The sequence below is a fragment of the Lipophrys pholis genome, assembly GCF_963383615.2.
Source record: "Lipophrys pholis genome assembly, chromosome: 10".
In the NCBI taxonomy this organism is placed as follows: Eukaryota; Metazoa; Chordata; class Actinopteri; order Blenniiformes; family Blenniidae; genus Lipophrys; species Lipophrys pholis.
The window spans coordinates 14,752,492-14,769,134 of record NC_137640.1 but is presented as its reverse complement, the minus strand read 5'-3'; positions in this window follow the sequence as shown (position 1 = coordinate 14,769,134).

Here is a 16,643-nt window from a genome sequence, read left to right as displayed (position 1 = left end):
CTGATTTGCTGTAACAAATTTCCTGTTTACTGTTTCATCTCCATTCTTGAGTTGAGAGACAAAAATAAATAAATAAATAAATAAAAAGACTTGAAATGGAAGAAAAAAAAACAGTTCAAGTCATAATCAATTTATGCTTATGAATAGCTACATTTATATCAAATGTGTTAACTTGTGACATTATGAACCATATACTCTAGCACTATCAGGTTTGACTTTATGTTCTTATTTATATTCATGTGCATATGCTGCATGAATAATCTAATGGATACATATCTCTTGTTTACAGAAATGGACCTTTTAAAACTTTTTGACATGCACGCAGCCAATTATTACAATGTTTCAGCAACGGAGGACGATAGGGGCTGCCCAGCATACCACATAGGACAATATGCAACTCTGACCCTGCCAGCAGCTGCAGTATTCGGCTTATTGTAAGTACAAATAATGCACTTTATCTAGAAAATGTGTTTCAAGGTGAATGTTCGCACATGGGAACCATGGAGGACAGGGGTCGGCCATCCTAAACCAGGAACTCCCATCTTCAATGTAGGGGCTTCAGTTTTACCAAGGTTTTTCCACCAGTGAGCCACGAACAAAGAAAAGCTGAGTCATCCATGGCCACTCTACATTTATCCATACTTGTCTGCTTAATCTTTATGAAGACCTTTAATTTACATCATCGTATTGGGTGATTCATTGTCAGCCTGAGTAGTGAATGTTTAAAAATATTAATAGTACCACTGCATTGACACATTCGTATGAAGATAAAAACATAGATTCACAAAGTAAATGGACTATACTCATACAGAAGACAGATTAATCTATGTTATACAGCCACATGTTTTAAGATTTGAAGAGTTCAATAGGTTAAAACGTAATGGAACAAGTTTGTTTTTCCATAGGGATTTTCTTTCCATGATGTGTGGATTGAAAGGATTTAGCTCAAGACTTTGGTGTTAAACTTGACCTTGTATATTTACACACAAAGTGCTTATGCAGTGTGAATCTGTCAGCTTTGTGACACAGCTAACGTTCACTTGTGAAGCGGCTCTGTGTGAGGACAGTCTTTAATGTCTCTGTGACAACGTACCCGAGGACTTCAAATATTCACAGACCTGTAGATTCATCCCACAAATGTCCATATCCAGTGAATGCATTCATACATGTGTCCCTGTGAGCTTTAATCTGAGTGTGAGCGTGTGTGTGCTTGTGCGTGCATGTGGATGTGTGTGTGTGTGTGTGTGTGTGTGTGTGTGTGTGTGTGTGTGTGTGTGTGTGTGTGTGTGTGTGTGTGTGTGTGTGTGTGTGTGTGTGTGTGTGTGTAGATTTATTTGCATTTGTGCTAACGTCTATGTGACAGGTTTCCAGATGAGCTGAGTGTGCTGATGCGTCTGCGTCTGGGTCAGCGCTGGTCAGAGGACAGAACACTATTGGTAGTTCTGGGGGAAGAGGGGGAGGAGTTGTTCCAGTTGAAGGTGGGGCCGAGATTCTTCACTGTCTTCAGCGCGTGGGAACAACACTATGAGTGAGGAACCTCAAAAATGTACACATCTGTTTTTTCAACATAGAGATGATGGAAATAATGGATACATGGATTGTAACTGAATGCAACAAACATAAGATCTGCCTCAAATAAGTACTGTTCTTTTAATTTAAAACTTTCTGCAAATGTGCCTCTTGCCCATCCACCCCTCAAAGCCGAGCCATCATTTTAAAATTTCCCCACGCTGGAAACTATTTTGATAAATAAAAGTTTTCGGGCTCGCCGCACCATATATTTGATTGGAAAAAAATCGTTTTGTTTGCATGAAATGGCTTTCTCGTGTGGACAGGCCCTTAGTTTTGTAAACTATGTCTGCCATTCCTGCATTTTCACTTTAATTAGGTCCAACTGGATGTGGCGATATCCTTTATGAGAAAGCAGAAGTTGAGCGACGTCACTGTGAAAAGAACACTGAACACTAGAGACTGGAGTTCATGCAAATCACTAACCAAATTACCAAAAACTGCCAGAACTCAGACAGAAATTCTAGATAGCTGGATGAAGTGACTCACTTCTACCAAACCTCAAAAAGTGACAATACTTAAATTGTACATACAGGTCCTTAAAGAATGAATGAATGAATGAATGAATGAATGAATGAATGAATGAATGAATGAATGAATAAATAAATAAATAAATAAATAAATAAATAAATAAATAAATAAATAAACGACAAGATTCAAACATTAAGATAAAACAAAGACATATCAAAGCCATTGTACATTCTGATGAATCATATCATGTATTGTTTTTTGCTGTATGTGAAAATAAATTCTCCCAGATCTATCTGACAGGTTTCCTGCTGCTCCTCTGTGGGACGGACTTTGGCACAGCCTTTCTCTGTCCATATCTCGGTCCAGCCTGGACCTCTACCTGGACTGTTGTCTACAAGAGAGCACCCCCTGGCGCCACAGTTTAGGACCTCATGTCACCACTTTAAGTTTGATGCTCCTGGGAGGAGCTTCACGTCCTCACCATACACCCTTTACCGTAAGCTCCCACCTCACCCAATACAACCCTCTTCAGCCTCCAGTCCCTCGTTCTTCTGATCCTCATGTCACATTCCTCACCTGAGCCACAGTCCTCCCCCATCTGACCCTGGACCAAAAAGATGGAGGAGGGTTGTTCTGATGAAGCTGTGACGAATCAGCCAGAGTGCAACGAAAGGAAAGCTAAAGGGCCTCCATCGAAGTTATGATTTTTTTTCATTCCCCATCACTAGTCCACATCAGTGACAGATGTATCGTCCATATTGTCTCACCTTGCTTGAGCTTCCAACACTATGGGCCATTTGGAAAGCACAGGAATTACCCTTATTCAAAGCAACAGACTGTGAAGATGACACTCCTGGCAGTGTTAGTCAGTCTTACTCTGATTCCACCAACTCGCTCAGGATAGGAGTGCTGACTGCTGACCTGTCTGGCACTACATCACCTTATGGTGGATATGCTTTTATATATCTGGGTGTTTTAGGACCCTGTGAGTGTCGTAATGAGAGGTATCTCCGCTGAGGCTTCTGGTGTCTGTTGGTCTGGTCTGTTGATTTTCATATTGCTCTGAACTGTGAACGTGTGGTCAGTCAGGTCAGCGATGACTCAAGGCCTGGAGAGAGGGGCGTGTATTTGCCTCTGCAGAGTGTCAGGGAGGCTGAAGCACAGACACAGACCCCAAGAGTGGCCACAGGGGAGTCCAGAGGTTTCTGTTACAGGGAGCCATGCAGAGCTTGGTTGTGCTGATGTTGCTGCTGAGCTATGTAAGTCTAGTTATCTGTGTTATGGCTTCTATTTACGTACAGATCTATTTGTCTGATATTTTGCAAAGGGACTAACATTGATTTTTTTACCCCCTGGTTTTTGTCAATGTATAGTTGGATGCAGATTGAGGGACTGTTTCTGTTTAGGTTTTTAATGTGTTTGGAATTATGCCTTCAGAAAGCTCTGAACAAACCTTGCTGATTCAAGTGAGCAAAACATCTTAGTGCAACTATTGACAGTTTATTTAAGTTGTTCGTAATTTACCCTCTATCTCTTTATAACATCCACATTACAGATTGGGAGAGAAGACAGCCGTAGCATGTGGATGAGTTCAGCTCGAGTTATGTATTGTATGCTAGTTAATGGTGATTAACCTTATCCATGAAACACCGTAGGATAATTTCAAAAACTCACAATGACTTTGAAAAGATTCAAGGCAATATATGAAGTTACATGTATTACTTTAAACATGCATGACTCTGTCAGTTTGTAGTGGTAATGTCAAAGACAGAAACAGGAGTATGCAAGACAAAATAATACTCAAAACAATGACACAGTTTACTACCATTTCCCTTGTTTGTCTGCAGGTTAGTGAACTGGCATGAGGCTTTTTTGTGGGGACTTAAATGTGTTTGCACTGCAAATATTTGTCCCCAGAAACTAAACTATAAATCAGTTATTGATTCAGGTAAAGGTAGGTAGAGGTTGATTCACAGGATTCAGTTTCAAAGATTTATGTGCGGGAGTCAAGGCATTGTTAAAATATAGTATTGCGCGTGTGTGTGTGTGTGTGTGTGTGTGTGTGTGTGTGTGTGTGTGTGTGTGTGTGTGTGTGTGTGTGTGTGTGTGTGTGTGTGTGTGTGTGTGTGTGTGTAGGGCACCATCCAGCAGATGATTTTCGTCTTGGGCAATCCTTCAGCTGCCGAACACCACTGTGGAGATTACAACAGCACGTGCTCATCACCAATAGACACACAGGTATGACAGAGTCCAAACACTCCTCTAAAACGCTGCTTTTTTATATAAGTCAACTCTAATATATTTATATGACATCATTCAGCCACACTGCTTTACAAGGAAATCCATGGTTTGATTTAAGCTCAAGTGTTTTTTTCAGGATGGGTTAAAAGCATCTTCTAGTCTTTTCAAGATTTTTTTTCCTCTGTGGATTGTAAAATGTGACAATTTATTAATGCAAATTATACACAAATATTTTTCATTTGCTCAGAATCCATCACTAATCTAACTTGAAATCCAAACAGTTTTGTGTACGCAGTGGATTTAGACATCATTCTGATGTTAGTTACAGCCAAGCTGCAGTGAAACTTTGTTTTGCTGAAACTGAGCTTGGTTGTCTTCGCTCGCCAACTTCTTACAACAAAGCTAAAAGATAGCTTAGGGAGATGCCCATTATGCTTGATGTGCAAACACCCACACAGTATAATTAAAATCTGTCTAATTAGACAGAGTAAATGAAAACACCTGTGTTGATCATCTGAGGGTGTGCTGGGATTTCAGTCCAACTACTTCCTGTGAGTTCGTGTTTGTGTACTCCTTTGGGATTTTAATGTTAGTGTGCCTCTGTGGTCTTAAATATTACTTACAGTACCTCCGTTGATTGAAGCATCTGTGTTGATATCAAGTCTGTTAGTCACAGGGTGCCACCATTGTTTGAAAAACATTATTATTAAATCATGGATTACTGTTACACAACCAATTTGTGGCAATTTGTACCTGATTGCTATTCATAAATGACGAACATAGTTATTAATTTAAAAATAGCAATAAGGTCAATTTTGCTGTTTATAAATGCTGCAGTTCGTCTCTTATACATGAGAAGAGTTATAGAGCTGCTCAGGAACAGTCTTAACACTGACCATGTTACTAAGAACGTAATAGGGAGGACAAGCCTCACCCTGGCTCGGCCAACATCACTTATCTCAACATAACAGCAACAGCAACTTCTGGGAGGTTGGAGTGAGGAGAATGAACTGGAACATCTGAGGTTGTGTGGTGTGTGACAGTGTGTGAAAAAAGGGAGTTTTTCCTTCCCACCGTCTCCTTTGCTTGCCCATGTGGAATTGTTAGGATTTTATCTGTAAATGTTCCCTTAAAATGACCGTGTTGTATATGGTGCTATACAAATAAAATGTAATTAAATTCCTGCTTACAGGAGGGAGAGCATTTCATTAATCAGCAACTTGAACGATGTACAAGTAACATCAGCATTAACCTTACCCTTAACCTTAACCTTAACATTAACATTAACCTTAACATTAACATTAACATTAACATTAACATTAACATTAACATTAACATTAACATTAACATTAACCTGAGCCTGAGCCTCCCTTTTAAAACTTGCTGTCTGCATGTTGGTGGTATGTCTCAACTATACAGCTATGTAGTCAGTTGCTTCGTCTCGTAACGGGTTCATGAACAGATTTTTTTTTCACAAGCACTAACAGCCTGATCACATAGTTTACATACATCTGGAAGTGTGTCAACTGCACACAAACAGGAAATTTGTGTTTGATTGGTCATATCTTTGTTGGATTATTTACCATTAAAATAATGCCACATTATTAACTAACATGCACTTGAGTATGTGGGATGTGTCTCTCTGGAACCCACACCTGCTGAATAAGGTTTAACTTTTTTTTTTTACCTAATTTGCATGTTATAGTTGGATTAGATGCCACTTGAATAATTTATTATTGACATTTTCCTCATTTCTGAGCATATGTTTCAACTGCATCTTCAGAGATATTGTGTTCCAAACTAAAATATCAGAATATCATAGAAAGGTTACGTTTTTATTTTTTCTGTTATTTCTACACAAGATGTAAAAACAAAGTTTTCAAGAATTCTCAAATATTTCAATTGTCATGATTTAGTTGAATTGGAAAAAAAAAATCCAATCATGCAACATAAAATTTGTTGAGGTATAAAGTTAATATTTTTTAGATGAATTATGAAGAATTTAAAAATAATTATTTAATAATTTAAGTTTATGTGTGATAAAGGCCTCATTGCCTTTACTTAAGAGAGAACCTGCAAGTATTCAGTGATGAGCGGTAGAGAATGGAAGTCGTTACAATAATTATTTTTCAGCACAAAAAGATCTTTGTGATTAACTTTGCCGACAGGTTGGATCCTTGGATGAGACGAGTCAGCCTGACATCAGTGCTTCACTCAAACAAGAAAACTCTCCTGAAGAGTCAACACTGCAAGTGGGGGGGTCGCCTTCAGGACTGGATCCAGTGAGCAGCCTTCCCCATTTGAAAGCAAATCATGCTTCACACAGTAGAGACAGCTCCCTTGGTTTGAAGGTCCACAGTGGCATGGATACAAACATTACACAATCAACAAAAAAAAGAGGAAAGACACCAAAGATTGTGAGAAAGATTTTAAATCAAGATACAGATCCTGAATCGCATCCCCTCTCTTTGCCAATAAATGAGCAGATTTCTAATTCTAATGCTGACAGTTTGGAGCGAGTGAAGGAACCAGACCGCATCCCAACTAAGAGTCCTTCAGTCAAAGTACAGCAACATGAACTGCAGTCAGGAGAAAATCATCAGCCCTCCAGGACCGACAGCAAGAGCCCTGCAAGGAATATAACAACTGCCTTGAACTGGTCTGAAATGGACGTTTTAAGATCCATCATTCAACCCGAGAACCCTGCAGCTCTTAATGTCTCAGAAACAGGTTTTTTAAATGAGACACAGTTTGCCACAACATTTTCTCTTTCCTCCAATATCACAACAGAATCAGTATTTCTTGCTTCCAACGAGCACCCTTCGTCTGAAGAGCAGGATTCTCAGAAAAATACACAGGTCACATCTGTACCAGTGGTTGAACATCCAGCTTCAGTAGTTCCCCCCTTCAAAGTATTTGGTGCAACCGAAGAGGATGTATCAGCAGAAGAATCAGCAACAGGGGATCAAACACTTAATTTCACTGTTTTAACTCCAACACCACAAACTCTAGAAGCATCTAGTCCCTTGGACACAGAGAAGAAGACGGACAACGTTTCATCTAGGAGAATAAATGAAGAAGTTCAGTTGAAGAGTGTTTCCCCGAAAGATGAAATAACAGTGTTTTCTGATGTCGAGACGGAGACAGTGGACACTGAGACGGATGTAGAGGTGCAGGTGAATCAAGGACACACTCGTTCAGTTACTGAAAAGCAACAGTACGAGGAGGACACTGTCAATGAATACAATCAGCACTCACCTGACTTAATCCCCAACGTCAACATCATCCAGTCGGCTACTGAAGCTCCACAGCAGCCTTTTAAAAGAGCCAAACAGCCTCCGACATACAAAGTCCATCAAGAGGCTGGACTTCCACCTGGGGTCAGAGGTCAAAGGGTAAGGCATATGCTGGTATTTTTGCTCCTATCAGTTACTATACTTTAAACTGAAGTTGCCTCCAAGTGAAATAGAGGACAAAGTGTTACTAATATATTACATACTGTAGGCACAAGTGCAATAGAAACCTGTATCTGAGTAAATTCAGGCCCCTAGAAAGCATTGCCAGTGTGAATGTGTGCATGCTTATTTGTGTATATGTGCATGCATGTGGGGGTTTGTATATCCATGTGAGCAAGTGTGTGGATGGGTGGAGGGCTGCGTGCATACATTCGTATTTGTATAGCAGTGTAGTTATTCAAATGAAAGGCATTGTCCCCCCCTTGTGGTTTATTTGCGTTTGTGTCACCTTAGACTGACTGAGATTCTGCTTGCAGCATCATCGACTGTATAATGCTTTGTAATCTAGAATATCTATGTAACGTACATAACATGCAGGTATGTTCCTTATGCAATGTAACAACTCTCCAAAATTACCATAAAACTTAAAAAAAAAAAAGAAAAGCTTTACAGCTTACATAAATATATCAACACCATTGACCATAGTCGACTTTTGTTTGCTTGGATAGGTCACTCTGACACTTCTACATTATCTCTATAGTGTCACCAAATGTTTTGCAATGTAACATTAAGACTTACTTGCATACGGAAAAATATTTTCAGCATGCTGATATTATCCATAATATGTCATTAATCCACCTCACTCTTTCCACAGGGATTGCCTGGTTCTCCGGGATTAACAGGACCACCTGGGCCTAAAGGAGACAAGGTATATGTTTTAATATTCACATGTAAACAGGTGGATTTTTTGCTTTGTGTGGTATGTAAGTGTGGGCCATGTTGATACATGAGACCTAAACCTATGACGCTTGCAACTTGTAATTATGTTTGTGTTAGGAATTAACATTCATTGGCACGCCATTGGATAAAACCCTTGTTATGTAGCCTTTCTTGTGTTGGCAGCATAACTCAGTTCAGTTTTCCTTTATACAACCCCATTGTTATTTGTATGTTGGTGCCTTACTTAAAATACCAATTTCAAATCTCCCATTTCTTGATGTTAACATTTTAAAACTGAGACACAGTAGCACACTACCAGGTAAAGTGATTTACAGAAGACATCACAAATTCAATCTGTAAACATTATTGTTGCACTTTTTGCAATTTATTCCAAATTTATTTATTAGTGTTTTATCTATGTTGACCGAAATGATTTATTTCTTCAGTGGAATCTGAGGGTGCTAAGGAATTTCACCGTGTAACATCCTACCTTTTTCCATTGTCAGGGCTATCAGGGTGTCATGGGCAGGACTGGGCTGACAGGATACAGAGGCCCTCTTGGTCCACCTGGCATGCCGGCCATTGTTGTTTTCAAAACCTCAGAAGAAGAATGGGAAACTTTCAAGGTAAGCTCTGCTTCTGTGGCTCAGAGACTGTTGGGCTGTTTGTCCTGAAAGCAACTGAAAATATATCTATTTTGAGTGTTTTTACGTCAGATTGGTAGAGGCGCTGATATGACTCATAACGTCTTCAGGAGAATTCACATGACCAACCGATGAAGCTCCTGTCAATTGTGACATCTCAACTGTCAGATTTTTCTTTTTCCTCTTAGTAATGTGTTATATGTGTGTGTGTGTGTGTGTGTGTGTGATCTATTTCCATTGGCCACAACAGAGACAACATATTGCTCCAGTTTGCATGTGTCAGTCATCAGCGTGTCTTCAATTAGTGTTTGTTTACATGCATTTCAGCATCAGTGTGGCATCAGTGGCTTTACTTTTACTGTTTAAAAACTGAGTTAAGGTGTATTTCATACTCTCCAGTTTTTGTTTAAGCAATTTGTAAGAGTTATTTAAATCTATGTAAAAAAAAATTGAAATGTAATTTTCTATAAAAAATAATTGTTTTTATAATTTCTTTGCTTGTAGAAAAACAAAATCTACAAAGAGTTGGTTTCTTCATGGCCGGTACGTATATACTTTAGAGTTTTCTTGATGTTTCCGATGCTTTTTCAGAGGTCGCCACAGCAGATGACCTGCCCTCCTCCTCCTATCTACTCCCTCCTCTGTTACTACACCCATCTGCCTGTCCTTCTTCACCCATTATACTTCTCTAAGGTCTTCCTCTTCGCCTCCTGCATGGCAGTTCCATTTCCAACATCCTTTGTCCAATATATTAACGAGCTCTGCTCAGCACATGTCCAAATAATCTCAACCTGACCTCTAGCTTTTTTGGTAAACTGCTTAACCTGGGCCATCCCTCTGATCTGTTCATTTTTAATTCTATCCATCCTGTTCATTCATAATGGAAATCTCAGCATCTTCATGTCTGCCACCTCCAGCTCAGCCTCCTGTCTTTTAGACAGTCTCACTGTCTCTAAACCATGTGTTGTCACTGAAAACCTTTTCAATTCTATATTGCTTTTTTTTTTAATCACAGAACATTAAAACTACTTTCTTCTGCTAATTTTCAAAGTTCACTGCAACAATCTTTTTACTTTTTGACAGCTAAATGCATTAATTTTATTGTTCTCGTATATTATATTCATGACAATGCCAAGTCATGGCACAGTGTGAGGTTTGGTGTTTTGTTTTATTTCATCTTCAGAAAAGGAAGGGGCCTCTTGGCCCTCCCGGACTTCCTGGTGCTGTTGGACCAAATGTAAGTAGAATCTAGAGATAATTTATATATGGTGTTTAAATTTTATGTTTAACATTTCGAACATACCAAGAGCTTCAAACACAGAAATATTCCAGAGATGTTTTTTTTAGGGTCCCCCTGGAATTACTGGAAAACAAGGACCAAAAGGAGTTAAAGGAAAAACTGTAGGTACCCCTGCTTTGTCTGGATTATCTGCATCCACAGTGAGGCTTTGACTGTCGTCACTTCAGTAACAATTGTGATACATCTAGTTGTGCTCATAATTATTGACAGTCCCATTTATCCAGAAATCTCAATGTTGATTTCAAAAATATACCTGTGATCAGAATTATGTTGTAGAACTAAGAGCAGAAGTGATAGTGATAGTGCTAGTGCTAGTGCTAGTGCTAGTGATAGTGATACTGATACTGATACTGATACTGATACTGATACTGATACTGATACTGGACAAGGAATAAGATCAATGAGTGAGTAAATACATATGACTGTGTTTTCTCTCTCATATTGTAAAACAGTGTTTGTTGACATTGTTTTAGTGGCTAAAACGGAGCACTAATTATGTAAATTATGGGCCATATCTTTGTACAAAACGATTATCGTTTCTTCTGCTGTGAAGCTACTTTGCTGAGAATAAACTAGTTGCATTTTGTGTTATGTCTTACTGCAGGGGCGTCCAGGACCTCCAGGTTTGCCAGGCCCCCAGGGCCGACCAGGTCGAGATGGGATTCCAGGACGAGAGGGTGACCCAGGCCCACCAGGCCTAAAAGGAGAACAGGTACTTTCAGTGTTTGACAGGTGAAAGAAACACTGGTTTTGATGACATTGTTTTGACATTGTTTTGATGCCATATTGTTCTTGATTATCTTTCCACTTGAACACGATCAGTCCATTTGAAGGTTGATTTAATGTATTTTTTATTTTATTCTTCCTCTTCCTTGTAGGGTCCCAGTGGGTACAGAGGAGAGAAAGGGAGCAAAGGGGAGCTGGGTGAGTGGGTAAGAGCGCCCTGGACTTCTAATGCTATTGTAGTTAGTATTAAGATAGCCTCAGTGCACTTTACATGTGTTCAGTATCTGTCTCTCAGCCTTTTCTATTCTGAGCAGTTAACACAAACTCCTCTGGTTTTGAAGAGAAGAGGAAGATACATTTTTCACTAAATGGTACCAAAAATCCAAGTGATTGTATTGTGTGGTTAAATAACTTATTCTGCTTTTAGGGTTATCAGGGTGAGACGGGTCCACAGGGAAACAGAGGACGCAAAGGAGACAAGGTCAATACCAAGCACCCACCACACAATGTTTTTAAGGATCTCCTGCTTCACAATATTTGTAACTTATCTGTTTTGCTGTACACAGGGGAATAAAGGAGTCACAGCCCCTGTCGGGGTCCATGGGTACAGAGTGAGTGCAAAAGACTCTACCTGTCATAAAAGCTCATTTCAAAAGCATTTACAGAACAAATGTGTAAATCATCATATTTAGAGAGCTGAAAACGATGTTTGGTGTACTAGTATTTGTTGAAGGAGTGAAATTACTAATGATATGTGTACCAGTCAGACCAACATCAGAATATCTGACCTGCTTTTAGGGAGTACCTGGAGCCAGGGGCCCCCGAGGTTTCCCAGGACCAGCAGGACCTCTGGTTAGTGTCACACAAGCTCACAAATACATCCAGGAGTTGAAACAATATTGTACATGTAAATCATTTACATCTTGATTCATTTTTTCCCCCAATAATTTCAGGGAGAGATAGGAGCTCCAGGTTTTAGTGGTACACCAGGCCCTCCTGTAAGTTCCGCAACACTATTATACTGCCACAAAACACGAAATGATATTAATTTTAGTTTAAGTGATTATTCAGCAATAGGAAATATATGATGTTCTGTCTTTTTCCAAAGGGTAAAATGGGCCCTAAAGGAGTAAAAGGTTCCCTAGGAGTTAAGGGACCTCCAGTAAGTAAAAAGTTCATCATAAATGCTATCAAAGTACAAAATAATGATGATTATGTATGAAATGTTTATACGGTTAGGGTCATCAAGGTCGGCTGGGCAACAGAGGGGAAGCTGGACCACAGGTGACAAGGCATTTTTTTTCTCTTTTAATGAAGACTGAATATTGAGGTCATACTCAACTGCAACAAATGTTTTTTTTTAATTTTCCTCTTTCAGGGAGAACCTGGTCCAAATGGAACAGTTGGTCCTTTTGGTGTTCGAGGCCCTCAGGTATTAAAAAAAACTATTGGAGAACTTCGCTTCAAAGATTTGCATATTCTGTTTGGCGTCTGAGTCAGAAACAAAATCTGTGTGGATGCCTTAGATGACAGATTCATGTGCACAGTTATTGCCGGAGACGTTGTCATGTGTAAGCTATAAACCTGATTAAAAAAATGTTGTTGCGGTTGTTGTTGTTGGTACTATATTGTAGCTGTTCTGAAGTAGTTGTAGTAGTAGTAATACTTGCACCACTGTAGTCTTTTTTGTATGTCACAAATATTATCAACAATGCAGGAAAAAATGGAAGCTATAGTATGATTGAATTTTTTTTAAATCTCATGATATAGCATGTAAATAATGTGCAGATGATGTTAATCTCTATATGCAGTTTGCATACATATGTCAAATGATAACTGAGTTGCAAATAAAATATGAATTAAAATCATTTAAAAGTCTTTTTGGAGACATTTTTATTTTATGTAGGACAGAATCGCTTCTACAATACAGTCAGGTACAATCAATTGCATCATTTCCATCAGCCTTTTTATTTATCCTCAAGAGCAATACATCTTGAGGATAATTATGGTTGCAAGTAAAAATAATAATAATCAAATGCTGGCTACAGAGGGATCCACCCACCCTGAAGCTGCTTTTAATACATTATAACATTATAATATTATAAGGAATACTGGGGAAAATTAGATTGCCACAAATACTCTTATCAACTGTGTATATTAGACTTTAAGTCGTCTACATTCTTTTATGTGTTATTCTTCTTGATGATGTTGATGTACTATTTTATGATTACAATTACTCTGACCACATGTTCTGTGGAAACTGAGGAAAACTGCAGTCACCGGTGTCGGTTCTGAAAGGTGCTGTACTTTAACTGATAGCCCAAGTTGACTTTTCTATATCAGCATTTAGCTTTCAGTCTATCTTGACATTATTAAGACAATTCAAGGAACAGAAACAAACGTAAAATACAAGTTACTTTTGAGAATAATTAGATGCATAGAACTGGCAAATCAACTCCACTACTACTTTTGATTCTGTTTTATAGGGAAACCCAGGACCACCTGGGCCTCCAGGCCCAAAAGGTGACCCCGTGAGTTCACCTTATTTGGAAATTAATTTGGACAGAAAATCTGAATGTACTCAGTTTTTGATCACTTCCCTTTTTGTACTTCAGGGTGACACAGGGGATGAAGGCGATATTGGGGAACCTGGGCCTCCTGGACTGAATGTAAGCTAAAAAGACAAAAGTCTCTACAGAGACAAGACTTTCATTTTCATTTTTTACTGGGTGCATTTTATAAACCTTCTATGATTAAATGTTTGTTCAGACGTACTTACATTTAAGGTTTTATACTCTGCTACACAGGTGAACAATAATATTCCTCTTATCACATAGTTAATGGATGAAATACGCTCACCCTACCCCTTTTCTGGATAGTACATCTCCAGCCATAAAATTATATAACAATTGTAAATTTTAAGAAAGGTGACCTAACTTTTCCATTTATAGGTTTTCCTTAAAACAAAAAAGAAATCTACCCTCTCCTCTGATGTCCCCCAGGGCTTTGTCCTAGGCCATATCTTCTGGAGATATAATATTCAATTTCACTGTTATGTGGACGCCACCCAGCTCTACTTTTTCATCAAATCCTCCTCCTTCCTCCCATCCACCTCCCTCCAAAACTGTCAACAGGACATTAAATCCTGGCTCTCCCGTAACAGAGGTTCTCCTAATTGGCTCCATGTCCACCCTCACCAAAGCCCATAGTTTTTCCATTACTATCAACAGCTCCTCTGATTATCCTTTGCCTCAGGTTAAAGGTCTGGGTGTCATCCTCAGCATCACACTATCATTTCAAGCTCACATCAGTAACATCAGTCAGTCAGCCTACTTCCACCTAACATCAACCGCCTTCCGGCCTCCCTCTCACCCAGCAGCACCGCCACACTGGTCCACCACTGGTCACCTCCCACCTGGACTAATGCAACTCCCTTCTGTCTGGTCTCCCTCCCAAATCTCTTCATGAACTCCAGCTGGTCCAAAATGCTGCTGCACGCATCATCACCCAAACTCCTTCCATTCATCACAGAACTACAGTTCTTCATAAACTCCACTGCCTTCTTATCCAACAATGCATCCAGTTCAAGATCTTACTCCTTACATCCATGGCCCTCCATTACCTCCATTATTTCCTTATTTTTAACTGCATTTTTAACGTGAATTGTAAAGTGACTTTGGGTGTTTGAAAGGCGCTGGCAAATGTTTTATTATTATTATTATTATTATTATTATTATTATTATTATTATTATTATTATTATTGTTGTTGTTGTTGTTGTTGTTGTTAGTATTTTTATTGTTAAACCGTAATATAGACTCTAATGTGCAGTTTGATGTTTGCTTGTGCTGAAGTGAATTTGCCTTTTTTTTCCTTCATTTTAGGGAGCCACTGGGAATCCAGGAAAGCCTGGACCCTCAGGTGATCCCGTAAGATTACTTAAAGCAATTTCATTATTGACTCATGCTAAATAAAAAACATAATTAAAAAACAAAAAAATATGATAAGAAATGATTCATGTGAACCTGCCATTAATATCATTCTGTTGTACTCTAAAAGCCTTTACGGTTTTCCATTGCTCTGCTTGATGTGCAGCTGTTTTCTATTTTCTGTTGCTTATGTGTGTACGGGTGCATCACCATAGGGAGCAAAAGCCGGCCAAGGTGGGAAGGGCGATTCTGGGTTGAAGGGAGACATGGTGAGTTTAACTCTATTTATTCATCTGGTTGATGTTGAGATCTGTGCAGCAGTGGATTGAATTTAGTTTGTGTACAGGGACCTCCAGGGCCTCCAGGTAAATGGGGACTCAAGGGGCGTCAAGGCCCCACAGGTCTTGAGGGACACGGGGGACCAGCAGGGCCACTGGGGCTTTATGGACCATCCGTGAGTAAAATAACATTTATTCATTAACACACTCTTCAATAATACAGCACTGACTGTAGTCATCAAGTTTGGTTTAATTTGGTTTTTCATTGGTGTAGGGAGCCGATGGCATCATGGGAGAGCAGGGCAGGCAGGGGAGAGACGGGCTCAAGGTGGGCTGGCAAAATTGTGTCATTCAAAGTTGTCCCCATTGAACAAAGCATTTTGTGAAAAATGAAAATTTCTTTCTATGTATGCCTTATTTTAGGGAGATCGAGGACCAGCTGGTATCCAAGGACCTGCTGGGCCTCGAGGCGATAAGGTGAACAAAACATAAATACTTAATCAGTGATTTGGAATAAGGTGTATAAAACATACATTTGACTGGTAATTTGTTACAAGTTTTCACCATGTTAATAGGAGAGATACGGAATCCATGACCTCTTGTATTTTTAATTCAGCTTCAAAGAATCAAATAGATAAGGAATATGTATATCAGACCCCAAATAAAAATGTGCCCCGCACTAATATCAGTGGACGTGAGAAACACGTGTTGATATTATGTGTTATTGTGTCTATTGTGTTTATTGAGCCTGTTCAGTGAAAAAGAGTTTCAAACAATGGAATCGTACAGTGAACAGTCTCACGCTCTATGTTTTTCTGTTCCTGTTAAAGGGTCGAGAAGGACGAACTGGGTTTTCTGGACTGCCTGGCCCTTTTGTGAGTATGATTGAAGGAAGTCTTTTTTATTTGATGATCTATGTGCTTTAATACTGATGTTGTTTTTACTCGCAGGGAGAGATGGGCAAATCTGGAGAGAGAGGTCTTGAAGGAGATCCTGGTATTAAGGTTCCAATTTGGCTACACTTCTAATTTTGTATTTATGTAACCGAAGAATTAAACCTGGAAAGATAATCCACTAATTGATTTTTTTAAGACAGAGGTCTCACACCTTTCCAGACATCCTCTATAGAAAGACAGTGGACCACCTAGTCAGTCTCATGACACTGAAGCCAAACATACTCAGACACACACTGTCTGGTGACCCCAAAGTAGTAGTGAAACCAGATTAGAAACCACAGGATAAGGGTGCTCCTCAGAGAACATTTACTGTAAATGTTTGTACTGTGGGCTCGCAGAACGTTGGGGACACTTTG